The sequence below is a fragment of the Arachis ipaensis genome, chromosome B3, assembly GCF_059453495.1.
Source record: "Arachis ipaensis isolate K30076 ecotype BB chromosome B3, ASM5945349v1, whole genome shotgun sequence".
NCBI classification, from domain to species: Eukaryota; Viridiplantae; Streptophyta; class Magnoliopsida; order Fabales; family Fabaceae; genus Arachis; species Arachis ipaensis.
The window spans coordinates 49,038,191-49,051,542 of record NC_142438.1 but is presented as its reverse complement, the minus strand read 5'-3'; the positions used below and the strand labels follow the sequence as shown (position 1 = coordinate 49,051,542).

General features: G+C 36.4%; 2 non-coding genes across 2 annotated transcripts; both read left to right on the top strand.

Annotated features, from left to right (window-relative positions):
* The first annotated feature begins 3,895 nt into the window (after positions 1–3,895).
* LOC148570564 (small nucleolar RNA R71) lies at positions 3,896–4,003 on the top strand. The gene has a single exon (XR_015880451.1). It is a non-coding gene; the product is annotated as a small nucleolar RNA R71 (small nucleolar RNA).
* A 7,725-nt stretch (positions 4,004–11,728) lies between these two features.
* On the top strand, positions 11,729–11,836 carry LOC148570563 (small nucleolar RNA R71). Its single transcript, XR_015880449.1, has one exon. It is a non-coding gene; the product is annotated as a small nucleolar RNA R71 (small nucleolar RNA).
* The last annotated feature ends 1,516 nt before the right edge of the window (positions 11,837–13,352 follow it).

Genomic DNA, 13,352 nt, shown 5'->3' with positions numbered 1-13,352 from the left:
GTGTATTCGGCCAAGGGGAAGAAGAAAGGGTTGTGTAGTGTGAAAATGAAGAGGGAAAGAGGGGTTTATATAGGAGTGGGGGAAGGTTTAGGGTTCGTCCATTAGGGTTGGGTTTGGGAGGGAAAAGATTTTGAATTTTAGAGGTAGGTGGGGTTTTTAGGGAAGAGAGGATGGATGTGAGTGGTGAAGAGGTGATGGGGAAGAGTGATTGAGGTGATTGGTGAAGGGTATTTGTGGAAGAGAGTTATGAAAATGTGTGAAGAGGAGAGAAGAAAAGGTGGGAATCCTGTAGGGTCAAGGACTTAACATCCCTGCTCCAATTAGGCATGTAGAACGCCCTTAGTATGCATGTCTGGCATTAAACGCCAGCTTGCTACTTGTTTCTGGCATTTAACGCCACTTCCATGCTCTGTTCTGGCGTTAAACGCCAGTCTAGTGCTTGTTTCTGGCGTTTAATGCCAGCTTGATGCTTCTTTCTGGCGCTAAACGCCAGTTTGATGCTTGTTTCTGGCGTTAAATGCCAGACAGATGCTTGTTTTTGGCGTTTAAACGCCAGAATGCTCTTCCTCCAGGGTGTGCTATTTTTAATGCTGTTTTTCATTCTGTTTTTGATTTTCCAGTAGTTTTTGTGACTTCACATGATCATCAACCTAAAGAAAACATAAAATAGCAATGGAAAATAAATAGATATAATTAAATATATTGGGTTGCCTCCCAACAAGCACTTTTTTAAAGTCAATAGCTTGACAGTGAGCTCTCATGGAGCCTCACAGATGTTCAGAGCATTGTTGGAACCTCCCAACACCAAACTTAGAGTTTGAATGTGGGGGTTCAACACCAAACTTAGAGTTTGGTTGTGGCCTCCCAACACCAAACTTAAAGTTTGACTGTGGGGGCTTTGGTTGAGTCTGTAGTGAGAGAAGCTTTTCATGCTTCCTCTCCATGGTTACAGAAGGAGAACCTTGAGTTTTAAATACAAGGTAGTCCTCATTCAGTTGAAGGACCAACTCTCCTCTATCCACATCAATCACAGCTTTTGCTATGGCTAGGAAGGGTCTTCCAAGGATGATGGATTCATCCTCATCCTTCCCAGTGTCTAGGATTATGAAATCAGCAGGGATGTAAAGACCTTCAACCTTTACTAACACGTCCTCTACTTGTCCATAAGCCATTTTCATGGATTTGTCTGCCATCTCTAATGAGAAATTGGCAGCCTGTACCTCAAAGATTCCTAGTTTCTCCATTACAGAGAATGGCATTAAGTTTATGCCTGACCCCAGGTCACACAGAGCCTTCTCAAAGGTCATGGTGCCTATGTTATAGGGAATTAAGAATTTACCAGGATCCTGTTTCTTTTGAGGTAATTTCTGTATATCCAATGCATTCAGTTCATTGGTGAGCAAGGGAGGTTCATCTTCCCAAGTCTCATTACCAAATAATTTGGCATTCACCTTCATGATTGCTCCTAAATATTGAACAACTTGCTCTTCAGCAATGTCTTCATCCTCTTCGGAGGATGAATACTCATCAGAGCTCATGAAGGACAAAAGGAGGTTCAATGGAATATCTATGGTCTCTAGATGAGCCTCAGATTCCTTTGGTTCCTCAAAGGGAAACTCCTTATTGGTCACTGAACATCCCAGGAGGTTTTCCTCACTAGGATTCACGTCCTCCTCATCCTCTCTGGTTTCGGCCACACCAAGGATGGTAATGGCTTTGCACTCTCTTTTTGGATTCTCTTCTGTATTGCTTGGGAGAGTACTAGGAGGAGTTTCAGTGACTCTTTTACTCAGCTGGCCCACTGATAAACCACTATTTTATGGTTTATCTTGTACTCAATTGAGTGGTTTTTATTAACTCTTTACCCACTTATTCATACTATTTACATGGTTTTATATTTCCTTCCTAATTATGTGCTTTGATTGAAAACATGCTTCTTTGATCTTATATTTGCTTATTATTAATCCTCTCTTATTACCATTAGATGCCTTGATATGTGTGTTAAGGGATTTCAGAGATTATAAGGCAGGAATGGCTTGGAGGATGGAAAGGAAGCATGCAAAAGTGGAAGAAATACAAGAAGTTGGAGAAATTGCTAAGCTGTCCAGCCTGACCTCTTCGCACTCAAACGGCTATAACTTTAGCTACATAGGTCCAAATGACGCGGTTCTAGTTGCGTTGGAAAGCTAACATCCGGGGCTTCGATTTGATATATAACATAATATAGTTTCCTTGATGCTAGGCGACGCGACCGCGTGATCCATGCGGCCGCGTCGCAGTGACGAAAAACCAGCGTGGCAAAATTCGAAACCAGCAAATTCTGGACTGTTTTTGACCCAGTTTGCGGCCCAGAAAACACAGATTAGAGGCTATAAAGTGGGGGAATGCATCCATTCATGGAGAGGCTCTCATATTCACAATTTTAGGAGTAGATGTAGTTTTTAGAGAGAGAGGTTCTCTCCTCTCTCTTAGGATTAGGATTTAGGACTTCTCTTAGTTTTAGGAGTGACTCTCAATCCCAGGTTCTTTATTTTTATTATTTAGTTTATGAACTCTTCCATGTTACATATAATTTTCTTAATTAATGTTATTTGAGGTATTTCAATTTATGATTGCTGTTATTGTTGCTTTACATCTGAAGGCATTTTTATTCCAGTAGATTTACTTTCTTCCCTTTTGGTTTTGGTTAAGAAATCAGTAACTCAGGAGTTATCCAACTCAGCAGCATAATTGTTAATTGTTATCTTGCCAATTGAATTGAACTTCAATAATCCCAATCTTTTCTTAGGAAATAAATAGGATTCTAAGATCAAACTAATTAGTCCCTTGACTTTCCTTTACTTTAGTAAAGGTTGACTAAGTGGAATTAAGATTCAATTTTCATTATCATTGATAAGGATAATTTGGTCTGGACTTCCAATTTCTCTTACCTTGCCAAGAGTTTAGTTTACAGTTATTTATTTATTTTACTTGTCATTTAATTATATCTGTGCCCATTGCCCAAACTCAACATTCCACAAAAACACACTTTTTCATAATCAATAATAAGAACACCTCCCTGCAATTCCTTGAGAAGACGACCTGAGGTTTAAATACTCAGTTATCAATTTTAAAGGGGTTTGTTACTTGTGACAACCAAAACTTTTGTAAGAAAGGTTGATTGCTTGGTTTAGTAACTATACTTACAACGAGAGTTTATTATAACTTCTAAACCATCAATCTTCAGTTCTTCACCCACTTGTGCCTCCAAATTTCTAATGGAGGACCTTGTTTCATTCATGAAACTTAGAGTGGCCTTAGATAGATCAGAGGCTATATTTGCTAAGCTAGATGGATTCTGCTAAGAATTCTCTGTCTGTTGCTGAGTGGATGATGGAAAAGGCTTGCTATTGCTAAACCTGTTTCTTCCACCATTATTAAAGCCTTGTTGAAGCTTTTGTTGATCCTTCCATGAGAAATTTGGATGATTTCTCCATGAGGGATTATAGGTATTTCCATAGGGTTCTCCCATGTAATTCACCTCTGCTATTGCAGGGTTCTCAGGATCATAAGCTTCTTCTTCAGAAGATGCCTCTTGAGTACTGTTGGAAGCAGCTTGCAATCCATTCAGACTCTGAGAAATCATATTGACTTGCTGAGTCAATATTTTGTTCTGAGCCAATATGGCATTTAGAGTATCAATTTCAAGAACTCCTTTCCTCTGAGGCATCCCATTACTCACAGGATTCCTTTCAGAAGTGTACATGAACTGGTTATTTGCAACCATGTCAATGAGTTCCTGAGCTTCTGCAGGCATTTTATTTAGGTGAATGGATCCACCTGCAGAATGGTCCAATGACATCTTAGATAATTCATACAGACCATCATATAATATATTCAGGATGGTCCATTCTGAAAGCATGTCAGAAGGACACTTTTTGGTCAGTTGCTTGTATCTCTCCCAAGCTTCATAGAGGGATTCACCTTCTTTCTGTTTGAAAGTTTGAACATCCACTCTAAGCTTGCTAAGATTTTGAGGAGGTAAAAACTTGGCTAAGAAAGCCGTGACCAGCTTATCCCAAGAGTTCAAGCTATCTTTAGGTTGAGATTCCAACCATATTCTAGCTCTGTCTCTTACAGCAAACGGGAAAAGTATAAGCCTGTAGACCTCGGAGTCAACCCCATTGGTCTTAACAGTATCACATATCTGTAAGAATTTAGTTAAGAACTGAAAAGGATCTTCTGATGGAAGTCCATGAAACTTGCAGTTCTGTTGCATCAGAGAAACTAATTGAGGCTTTAGCTCAAAATTGTTTGCTCCAATGGCAGGGATTGCGATGCTTCTTCCATGTAAATTGGAATTTGGTGCAGTAAAGTCACCAAGCATCTTCCTTGCATTGTTATTATTTTCGGCCATGTTTCCTTCTTTTTCGAAAATTTTTGTCAGATTTTCTCCAGAGAGTTGTGCTTTAGCTTCCCTTAGCTTCCTCTTCAGAGTCCTTTCAGGTTCAGGATCAGCTTCAACAAGAATGTTCTTATCCTTGTTCCTGCTCATATGAAAAAGAAGAAAACAGAAAAGAAAATATAGAATCCTCTATGTCACAGTATAGAGATTCCTTTATGTGAGTAGAAGAAGAAGAGAATAGAAGAAGAAAAATTCGAACACCAAGAGGAAAAGAGGGTTCGAATTTTGAGATGAAGAGAAGTGTTAGTAAATAAATAAATAATTAGAAGGAGATGAGAGGGAAGAATTCGAAAATTAAATAAATTAAAATAAAAATATTTTTATTTTTAATTTAAAATTAAGGTTAGAATTCAAAAATTAAGAAAAGGAACATGAAATTAAATTAAATTAAAATTTAAAACAATTAGTTAATCAAAAAGGAATTTTGAAAAAGAGGAAGGTGATTTTTGAAAATTAGAGAGAGAGAGAGTTAGTTAGGTAGTTTTGAAAAAAGATAAGAATCAAACAAGAGATAGGATTAGTTTGAAAAAGATTTGAAAATCAATTTTAAAAAGATAGGAAGTTAGAAAAGAAGTTAGAAAAGATTTTGAAATTGATTTTGAAAAAGATGTGATTGAAACTTATTTTGAAAAAGATTTGAAAAAGAAATTTAAAAAGATTTGATTTTGAAAATTAAAGTTGATTACTTGACTAACAAGAAACAAAAAGATATGATTTAAAAATTTAAAGATTGAACCTTTCTTACTAGGCAAGTAATAAACTTAAAAATTTTTGAATCAATCACATTAATTGTTAGCATTAATTTCGAAAATATGAAATAGAAATAAGAAAAAGATTTTGAAAATAAATTTTGAAAATTTCGAAATTATGAAAGAAAAAATGAAAAAGATTTGATTTTTGAAAAAGATAGAATTTTTAAATTGAAAATTTGATTTGACTCATAAGAAACAATCAAAGATGGGAGGAGCCACAAGGATTTAATCAACCCTCATGGCAACAACCGCCTCCAATGGACTATCAACAACCACCATCATATGCCTATGAACATCCTCAACACAACTTGGGACCACCATACTCACAAGCCCTTTTCCACCATTCACCTCCATATGACCCTAACCCTCATCCACCATACCAACCACCTTATAAACCAAATGAACCCTCCTATCTACCCCAAACCTCTATGGAGAAAGCACTTGCCAATCTAAACTCTACTATACAAGCTCTCTTCACCCAAATCAGACCACCAAATACCTTCAACAATCAACCCTTAAGCTCTAGTGCACTTCCTTGTCAACCACAGAATAATCTCTCCATCCCATCACCACCATCCATGGAAGAGCACCCACATCCATCAATCCAAGAGCAAGATGATCCCAATTATGCTATTGATATGGAACAGGAAAGAAGGAATCATCTTCGCGAATCCATACTTCATAAAGAGCTAGAGGAGGCCCTACGGGTAAGGGTAGGAGAGACCCTTGAAGATGAAAGAATAGTTGAAAGGAGTTGTCATAGAAAGAAAAACATCGAGGATGAGTACGATTTTATACTTAAACAACTGGACAAAGCAACAATTATTAAAAAAGAAGAAGTGGTTGCGGACTTAAGAGATGCTGTACCTCCATTGGAAAGTCCAGTCACAGAGCCTCCTTCCACGGTGTTTGATGTTGATGTTGAGAAGAGCGTACAACCTCCAAGGCAGATCATGGTTGAAGATTTTGTAGAGGTTGATCAAGAGGTAGAAGATGTCAAAGAAGAGCACAAGGGAGTGGAGCTTGAAACCACCTTGCCAAAGTTGTTGGAAACCCCTCCCCCTAAGTTGCCATCATCCTTCACAACATTCAAGTGGGTAAAATTCATATCCCTTAGCTTTCTAATCCCACTTGAATATGGGCTACTGGAGACGGATGGTCAACTTAGAGCTCTTTGTGGCATTAAGAATAAGAGGAAGATGGCCAGTGGTAAGAATTGTCCTGCAAGGTTCATCATGGTTGGAAGCTTTAAGTTTAAATGCAAAGGTTGGTGTAAAGCTCAATTGAATGGGTCTAGGAAGTTATTTGGACGCTTCAGTGAGAATTCTAAAGCTAAACCACCCGGATGGAATCATGATAATCAACTTAAAAACGGGTGCAAAAGCAAGATTTGGGACCCCGGAATTCATCCCGGTAATCAACACTCTTGGGGCCTTGTAACTTGCTTTAACTTACTTGAAGGCTTTCTGCGCCTAGTTTGGGACCCCGGAGGTTACTGGAATCACAAACATTGGTGGAGATTTCTGGATGAATACAAGCACAAGCCACCATAACAGAGAGCTCACCAAATGTCCAACTTAAGGACTTTAACTAAAAGTGCTAGGTGGGAGACAACCCACCATGGTATGATCGTTCCTTTTTTATTTTTTAGTTTTATTTATTTTCGAGTTTTATTTGATTTTATTGAACCTGGAGTTTTGAATCACATTCATATTAACACTGCATACTGCATAAAAAAATTTTTGAGCACACGACGCGATCTCATCAGCGACGCGTCCGCATCGCAAAGAGATGGGAGACAATATTAATATGAACAGAAAGTTACGCAGGAGCAGCGCTGGAGGCGTGCCAATGGCACAAATCGTTCCACGCAACTGCATCGCTGATACGACCGCGTCATATGGGAATAATGGCCTCCCACGCGACCGCGTGCCCCACGCGGCCGCGTGACCAAGATTTCGACGTAAAAAGGTGTATGGCCGAAAGTTGAGTTGGAATTAGGCTGGACTCGTGCTGGAAGCCCAAGCCCTACCACGCGACCGCATGCCCCACGCGGCTGCGTCATTTTAAGAAGAAGGCCACTCACGCGATCGCATCGACCACGCGACCGCGTCACCCTGGATTTTGGCAATACTGAGTTTTGAACAGAGAGTTGTGCGACCACGAGGCTGCACTTGCGCCACTAGCACAAATCGAGTCACGCGATCGCGTGCCCCACGCGTCCGCGTCACCCAACCTTATCGCGCACCACGCGACCGCGTCACCCACGCGACCGCGTCGCCAGCATCGCACAACCTATCCAGATTAGTGCCAATTTTCTTATCTTTTCTTTTCTGATCCTAATTTCTTCCTTCTCTCTCCTTTCTCACTTTCTTTTTTCTCACCCTTTTTCACTCTCATTCTATTTTATTTAATTTATTTACATACTTTCATTCATTGCATATTTTTATTTATTATTTTACCATTGGTGTTCAAATGTTCTTATTCAACTGTTACATCTTTTCTGGTATTTTCTTGGTGCTTAGTGACTTGTTTAATTCTAATTGGGTAATATTATTTAAATCAATGCTAATTTTTATAATACTGATATTCCTTTTGCATTGACATGAACTTACATTGTCTTTCATTACCCACTCTCTTCCCCATTGTTGCAAATTCTGCACCACTGGTATGCCATGACTTCTATTGTTTTCTCACTTACATGTTGAAGCTTCCATGTAAATGAGACCCTTATCATTTTGGCATTAACCCACCCATACCTAATTTATTTTCTATCTTTATTTTTGGGTTACTTTTTCTTTTCCCTCTTCTTTCAGGATGGCCACCCGGAAGGGAAGCGAAAAACGTTTACATGGGGAGACAAGACATGTCCATCTGCACAATCCTTGAAGAAGAGCGTCAGTTGGAACAACCCGTCCACTTGCACATCTCAGCATACACCGAGGACGGTGTAATCTTTAAGTGTGGGGAGGTCGATACCGATCTCCATGGGTTAGTACCTTTCTGTGTCAACACCAATGTTTAAATTTTCTTTATTAAATTAGTTGTTGCATTTGCATGTTTAATTGCATGTTTATTTGATTTTTACATTTAGTTACTGCTTGGTTAAAATAATAAGTTCCTTCTTAAGATCCTATTTTTGAAAATTTTCACTAATTTAAATAAATAAAAAAAATTTTAAAATTTTTATGTGTAAATTTTTTTGAAGTTGTATTTGGAACATGGTTTTTTGAGCCAAAGAACACACAACCTGTGAGATTTTGAGCTTATTTACATGGTTACATTATTTAACCATAAATTTTTATTCCTGTGTGTTTCCTTCTCTATGATTGTAATCTATATTTTGTTCCTATCTATATGTCCATTATTTAGTGTATTTACATGCTTGCATATGATTGAGGCCATTGTTTGATTCTAGCTCACTTATCCCAAATTACCCTACCTTTTACATCACCCTTGTTAGCCCCTTTGAGCTTCTAAATCCCTCATTATTTTAATAACCACATTACTAGCCTTAAGCAGAAAAACAAAATAAAAATTCCAAGTTGAATCCTTGGTTAGCTTAAGATAGATATTGTGTAAAATTTAAGTGTGAGAAATTTTATGGGAACATGGGATGATATGAAAAAAATAGGGAATTAAATTGAATAAGTTATTTGAAAATTTGGGAAGCATGCTCATGTGAAATCAAAATAATTAAATTACTATGTGCATTGAAGAAAAATATATTAAGTAATTAAATAAGGGAATACAAAAAAAAAAAAAGAAGAAGAAAAGAAAAATGAAAAAAAAAAATCCAAATGCAAAATAAAAAATATCAATGCACATGGGACAAAATTCAAAAATAAGTTTGATACATGAGCATGTAATACAAAAGTGGGAAAATTTTGGGTAGCTAGGTAAAGTATTTTTAAATTATATAAAGTATGTATATGTTAGGTGAGATCTTAGACTAATCAAGGATTCACTTTGTTAGCTCACTTAGCCTTATATATATATACCCTCACCCTTACCTTAGCCCCATTACAACCTTGAAAAGACCTCATGATGTTTGCATTGGTACATTAAATTTTTGTTGATTGGTTAGATGAAGAACAAGGTTTAGAAAGCATGACTAGAGAAGAGTAGAGTGAATAACCCTATACACTTGAGAGATTAGAGTGATATACACTTCCAGTGAGGGTTCAACGCTTAAATTCTATGTTCCCTGCTTTCATGAGCTGTCTTGTTACAAGTTTACTTGCTTTTTATTGTCTGATTTGAATTAGTGAAAATTGGTTTGTATTTATCTTGGAGAACTTATTTACTCTTAACCAAGTAAGTAAAAGCATTTAGCATGTAGTTGCATTCATAGGTTGCATTTCATACCATTCCTCTTCATCTTTATAGCTTCTCTTGAGCTTAGCATGAGGACATGCTAGTGTTTAAATGTGGGGAGGTTGATAAACCACTATTTTATGGTTTATCTTGTACTCAATTGAGTGGTTTTTATTAACTCTTTACCCACTTATTATACTATTTGCATGGTTTTATATTTCCTTCCTAATTATGTGCTTTGATTGAAAACATGCTTCTTTGATCTTATATTTGCTTATTATTAATTCTCTCTTATTACCATTAGATACCTTGATATGTGTGTTAAGTGATTTCAGAGATTATAAGGCAGGAATGGCTTGGAGGATGAAAAGGAAGCATGCAAAAGTGGAAGGAATACAAGAAGTTGGAGAAATTGCTAAGCTGTCCAGCCTGACCTCTTCACACTCAAACGACTATAACTTTAGCTACAGAGGTCCAAATGACGCGGTTCCAATTGCGTTGGAAAGCTAACGTCCGGGGCTTCGATTTGATATATAACATAATATAGTTTCCTTGATGCTAGGCGACGCGACCGCGTGATCCATGCGGCCGCGTCGCAGTGACGAAAAACCAGCGTGGCAAAATTCGAAACCAGCAAATTCTGGACTGTTTTTGACCCAGTTTGCGGCCCAGAAAATACAGATTAGAGGCTATAAAGTGGGAGAATGCATCTATTCATGGAGAGGCTCTCATATTCACAATTTTAGGAGTAGATGTAGTTTTTAGAGAGAGAGGTTCTCTCCTCTCTCTTAGGATTAGGATTTAGGACTTCTCTTAGTTTTAGGAGTGACTCTCAATCCCAGGTTCTTTATTTTTATTATTTAGTTTATGAACTCTTCCATGTTACATATAATTTTCTTAATTAATGTTATTTGAGGTATTTCAATTTATGATTGCTGTTATTGTTGCTTTACATCTGAAGGCATTTTTATTCCAGTAGATTTACTTTCTTCCCTTTTGGTTTTGGTTAAGAAATCAGTAATTCAGGAGTTATCCAACTCAGCAGCATAATTGTTAATTGTTATCTTGCCAATTGAATTGAACTTCAATAATCCCAATCTTTTCTTAGGAAATAAATAGGATTCGAAGATCAAACTAATTAGTCCCTTGACTTTCCTTTACTTTAATAAAGGTTGACTAAGTGGAATTAAGATTCAATTTTCATTATCATTGATAAGGATAACTTGGTCTGGACTTCCAATTTCTCTTACCTTGCCAAGAGTTTAGTTTACAGTTATTTATTTATTTTACTTGTCATTTAATTATATCTGTGCCCATTGCCCAAACTCAACATTCCCCAAAAACACACTTTTTCATAATCAATAATAAGAACACCTTCCTGCAATTCCTTGAGAAGACGACCCGAGGTTTAAATACTCGGTTATCAATTTTAAAGGGGTTTGCTACTTGTGACAACCAAAACTTTTGTAAGAAAGGTTGATTGCTTGGTTTAGTAACTATACTTACAACGAGAGTTTATTATAACTTCTAAACCATCAATCTTCAGTTCTTCACCCACTTGTGCCTCCAAATTTCTAATGGAGGACCTTGTTTCATTCATGAAACTTAGAGTGGCCTTAGATAGATCAGAGGCTATATTTGCTAAGCTAGATGGATTCTGCTCAGAATTCTCTGTCTGTTACTGAGTGGATGATGGAAAAGGCTTGCTATTGCTAAACCTGTTTCTTCCACCATTATTAAAGCCTTGTTGAGGCTTTTGTTAATCCTTCCATGAGAAATTTGGATGATTTCTCCATGAGGGATTATAGGTATTTCCATAGGGTTCTCCCATGTAATTCACCTCTGCTATTGCAGGGTTCTCAGGATCATAAGCTTCTTCTTCAGAAGATGCCTCTTGAGTACTGTTGGAAGCAGCTTGCAATCCATTCAGACTCTGAGAAATCATATTGACTTGCTGAGTCAATATTTTGTTCTGAGCCAATATGTTATTCAGAGTATCAATTTCAAGAACTCGCTTCCTCTGAGGCATCCCATTACTCACAGGATTCCTTTTAGAAGTGTACATGAACTGGTTATTTGCAACCATGTCAATGAGTTCCTGAGCTTCTGCAGGCATTTTCTTTAGGTGAATGGATCCACCTGCAGAATGGTCCAATGACATCTTAGATAATTCATACAGACCATCATAGAATATATTCAGGATGGTCCATTCTGAAAGCATGTCAGAAGGACACTTTTTGGTCAGTTGCTTGTATCTCTCCCAAGCTTCATAGAGGGATTCACCTTCTTTCTGTTTGAAAGTTTGAACATCCACTCTAAGCTTGCTAAGATTTTGAGGAGGTAAAAACTTGGCTAAGAAAGCCGTGACCAGCTTATCCCAAGAGTTCAAGCTATCTTTAGGTTGAGATTCCAACCATATTCTAGCTCTGTCTCTTACAGCAAACGGGAAAAGTATAAGCCTGTAGACCTCGGAGTCAACCCCATTGGTCTTAACAGTATCACAGATCTGTAAGAATTCAGTTAAGAACTGAAAAGGATCTTCTGATGGAAGTCCATGAAACTTGCAGTTCTGTTGCATCAGAGAAACTAATTGAGGCTTTAGCTCAAAATTGTTTGCTCCAATGGCAGGGATTGCGATGCTTCTTCCATGTAAATTGAAATTTGGTGCAGTAAAGTCACCAAGCATCTTCCTTGCATTGTTATTATTTTCGGCCATGTTTCCTTCTTTTTCGAAAATTTTTGTCAGATTTTCTCCAGAGAGTTGTGCTTTAGCTTCCTCTTCAGAGTCCTTTCAGGTTCAGGATCAGCTTCAACAAGAATGTTCTTATCCTTGTTCCTGCTCATATGAAAAAGAAGAAAACAGAAAAGAAAATATAGAATCCTCTATGTCACAGTATAGAGATTCCTTTATGTGAGTAGAAGAAGAAGAGAATAGAAGAAGAGAAATTCGAACACCAAGAGGAAAAGAGGGTTCGAATTTTGAGATGAAGAGAAGTGTTAGTAAATAAATAAATAATTAGAAGGAGATGAGAGGGAAGAATTCGAAAATTAAATAAATTAAAATAAAAATATTTTTATTTTTAATTTAAAATTAAGGTTAGAATTCAAAAATTAAGAAAAGGAACATGAAATTAAATTAAATTAAAATTTAAAACAATTAGTTAATTAAAAAGGAATTTTGAAAAAGAGGAAGGTGATTTTCGAAAATTAGAGAGAGAGTTAGTTAGGTAGTTTTGAAAAAAGATAAGAATCAAACAAGAGATAGGATTAGTTTGAATAAGATTTGAAAATCAATTTTAAAAAGATAGGAAGTTAGAAAAGAAGTTAGAAAAGATTTTGAAATTGATTTTGAAAAAGATGTGATTGAAACTTATTTTAAAAAAGATTTGAAAAAGAAATTTAAAAAGATTTGATTTTGAAAATTAAAGTTGATTACTTGACTAACAAGAAACAAAAAGATATGATTTAAAAATTTAAAGATTGAACCTTTCTTACTAGGCAAGTAATAAACTTAAAAATTTTTGAATCAATCACATTAATTGTTAGCATTAATTTCGAAAATATGAAATAGAAATAAGAAAAAGATTTTGAAAATAAATTTTGAAAATTTCGAAATTATGAAAGAAAAAAATGAAAAAGATTTGATTTTTGAAAAAAGATAGAATTTTTAAATTGAAAATTTGATTTGACTCGTAAGAAACAATTAAATTAAAAACTTTTTGACTAAATCAAACCAAATTTTCGAAAATTTATGAGAGAATAAGGGAAAGATATTTTTTTGATTTTTGAATTTTAATGATGAGAGAGAAAAACATCAAAAAGACTCAATGCATGAAAAT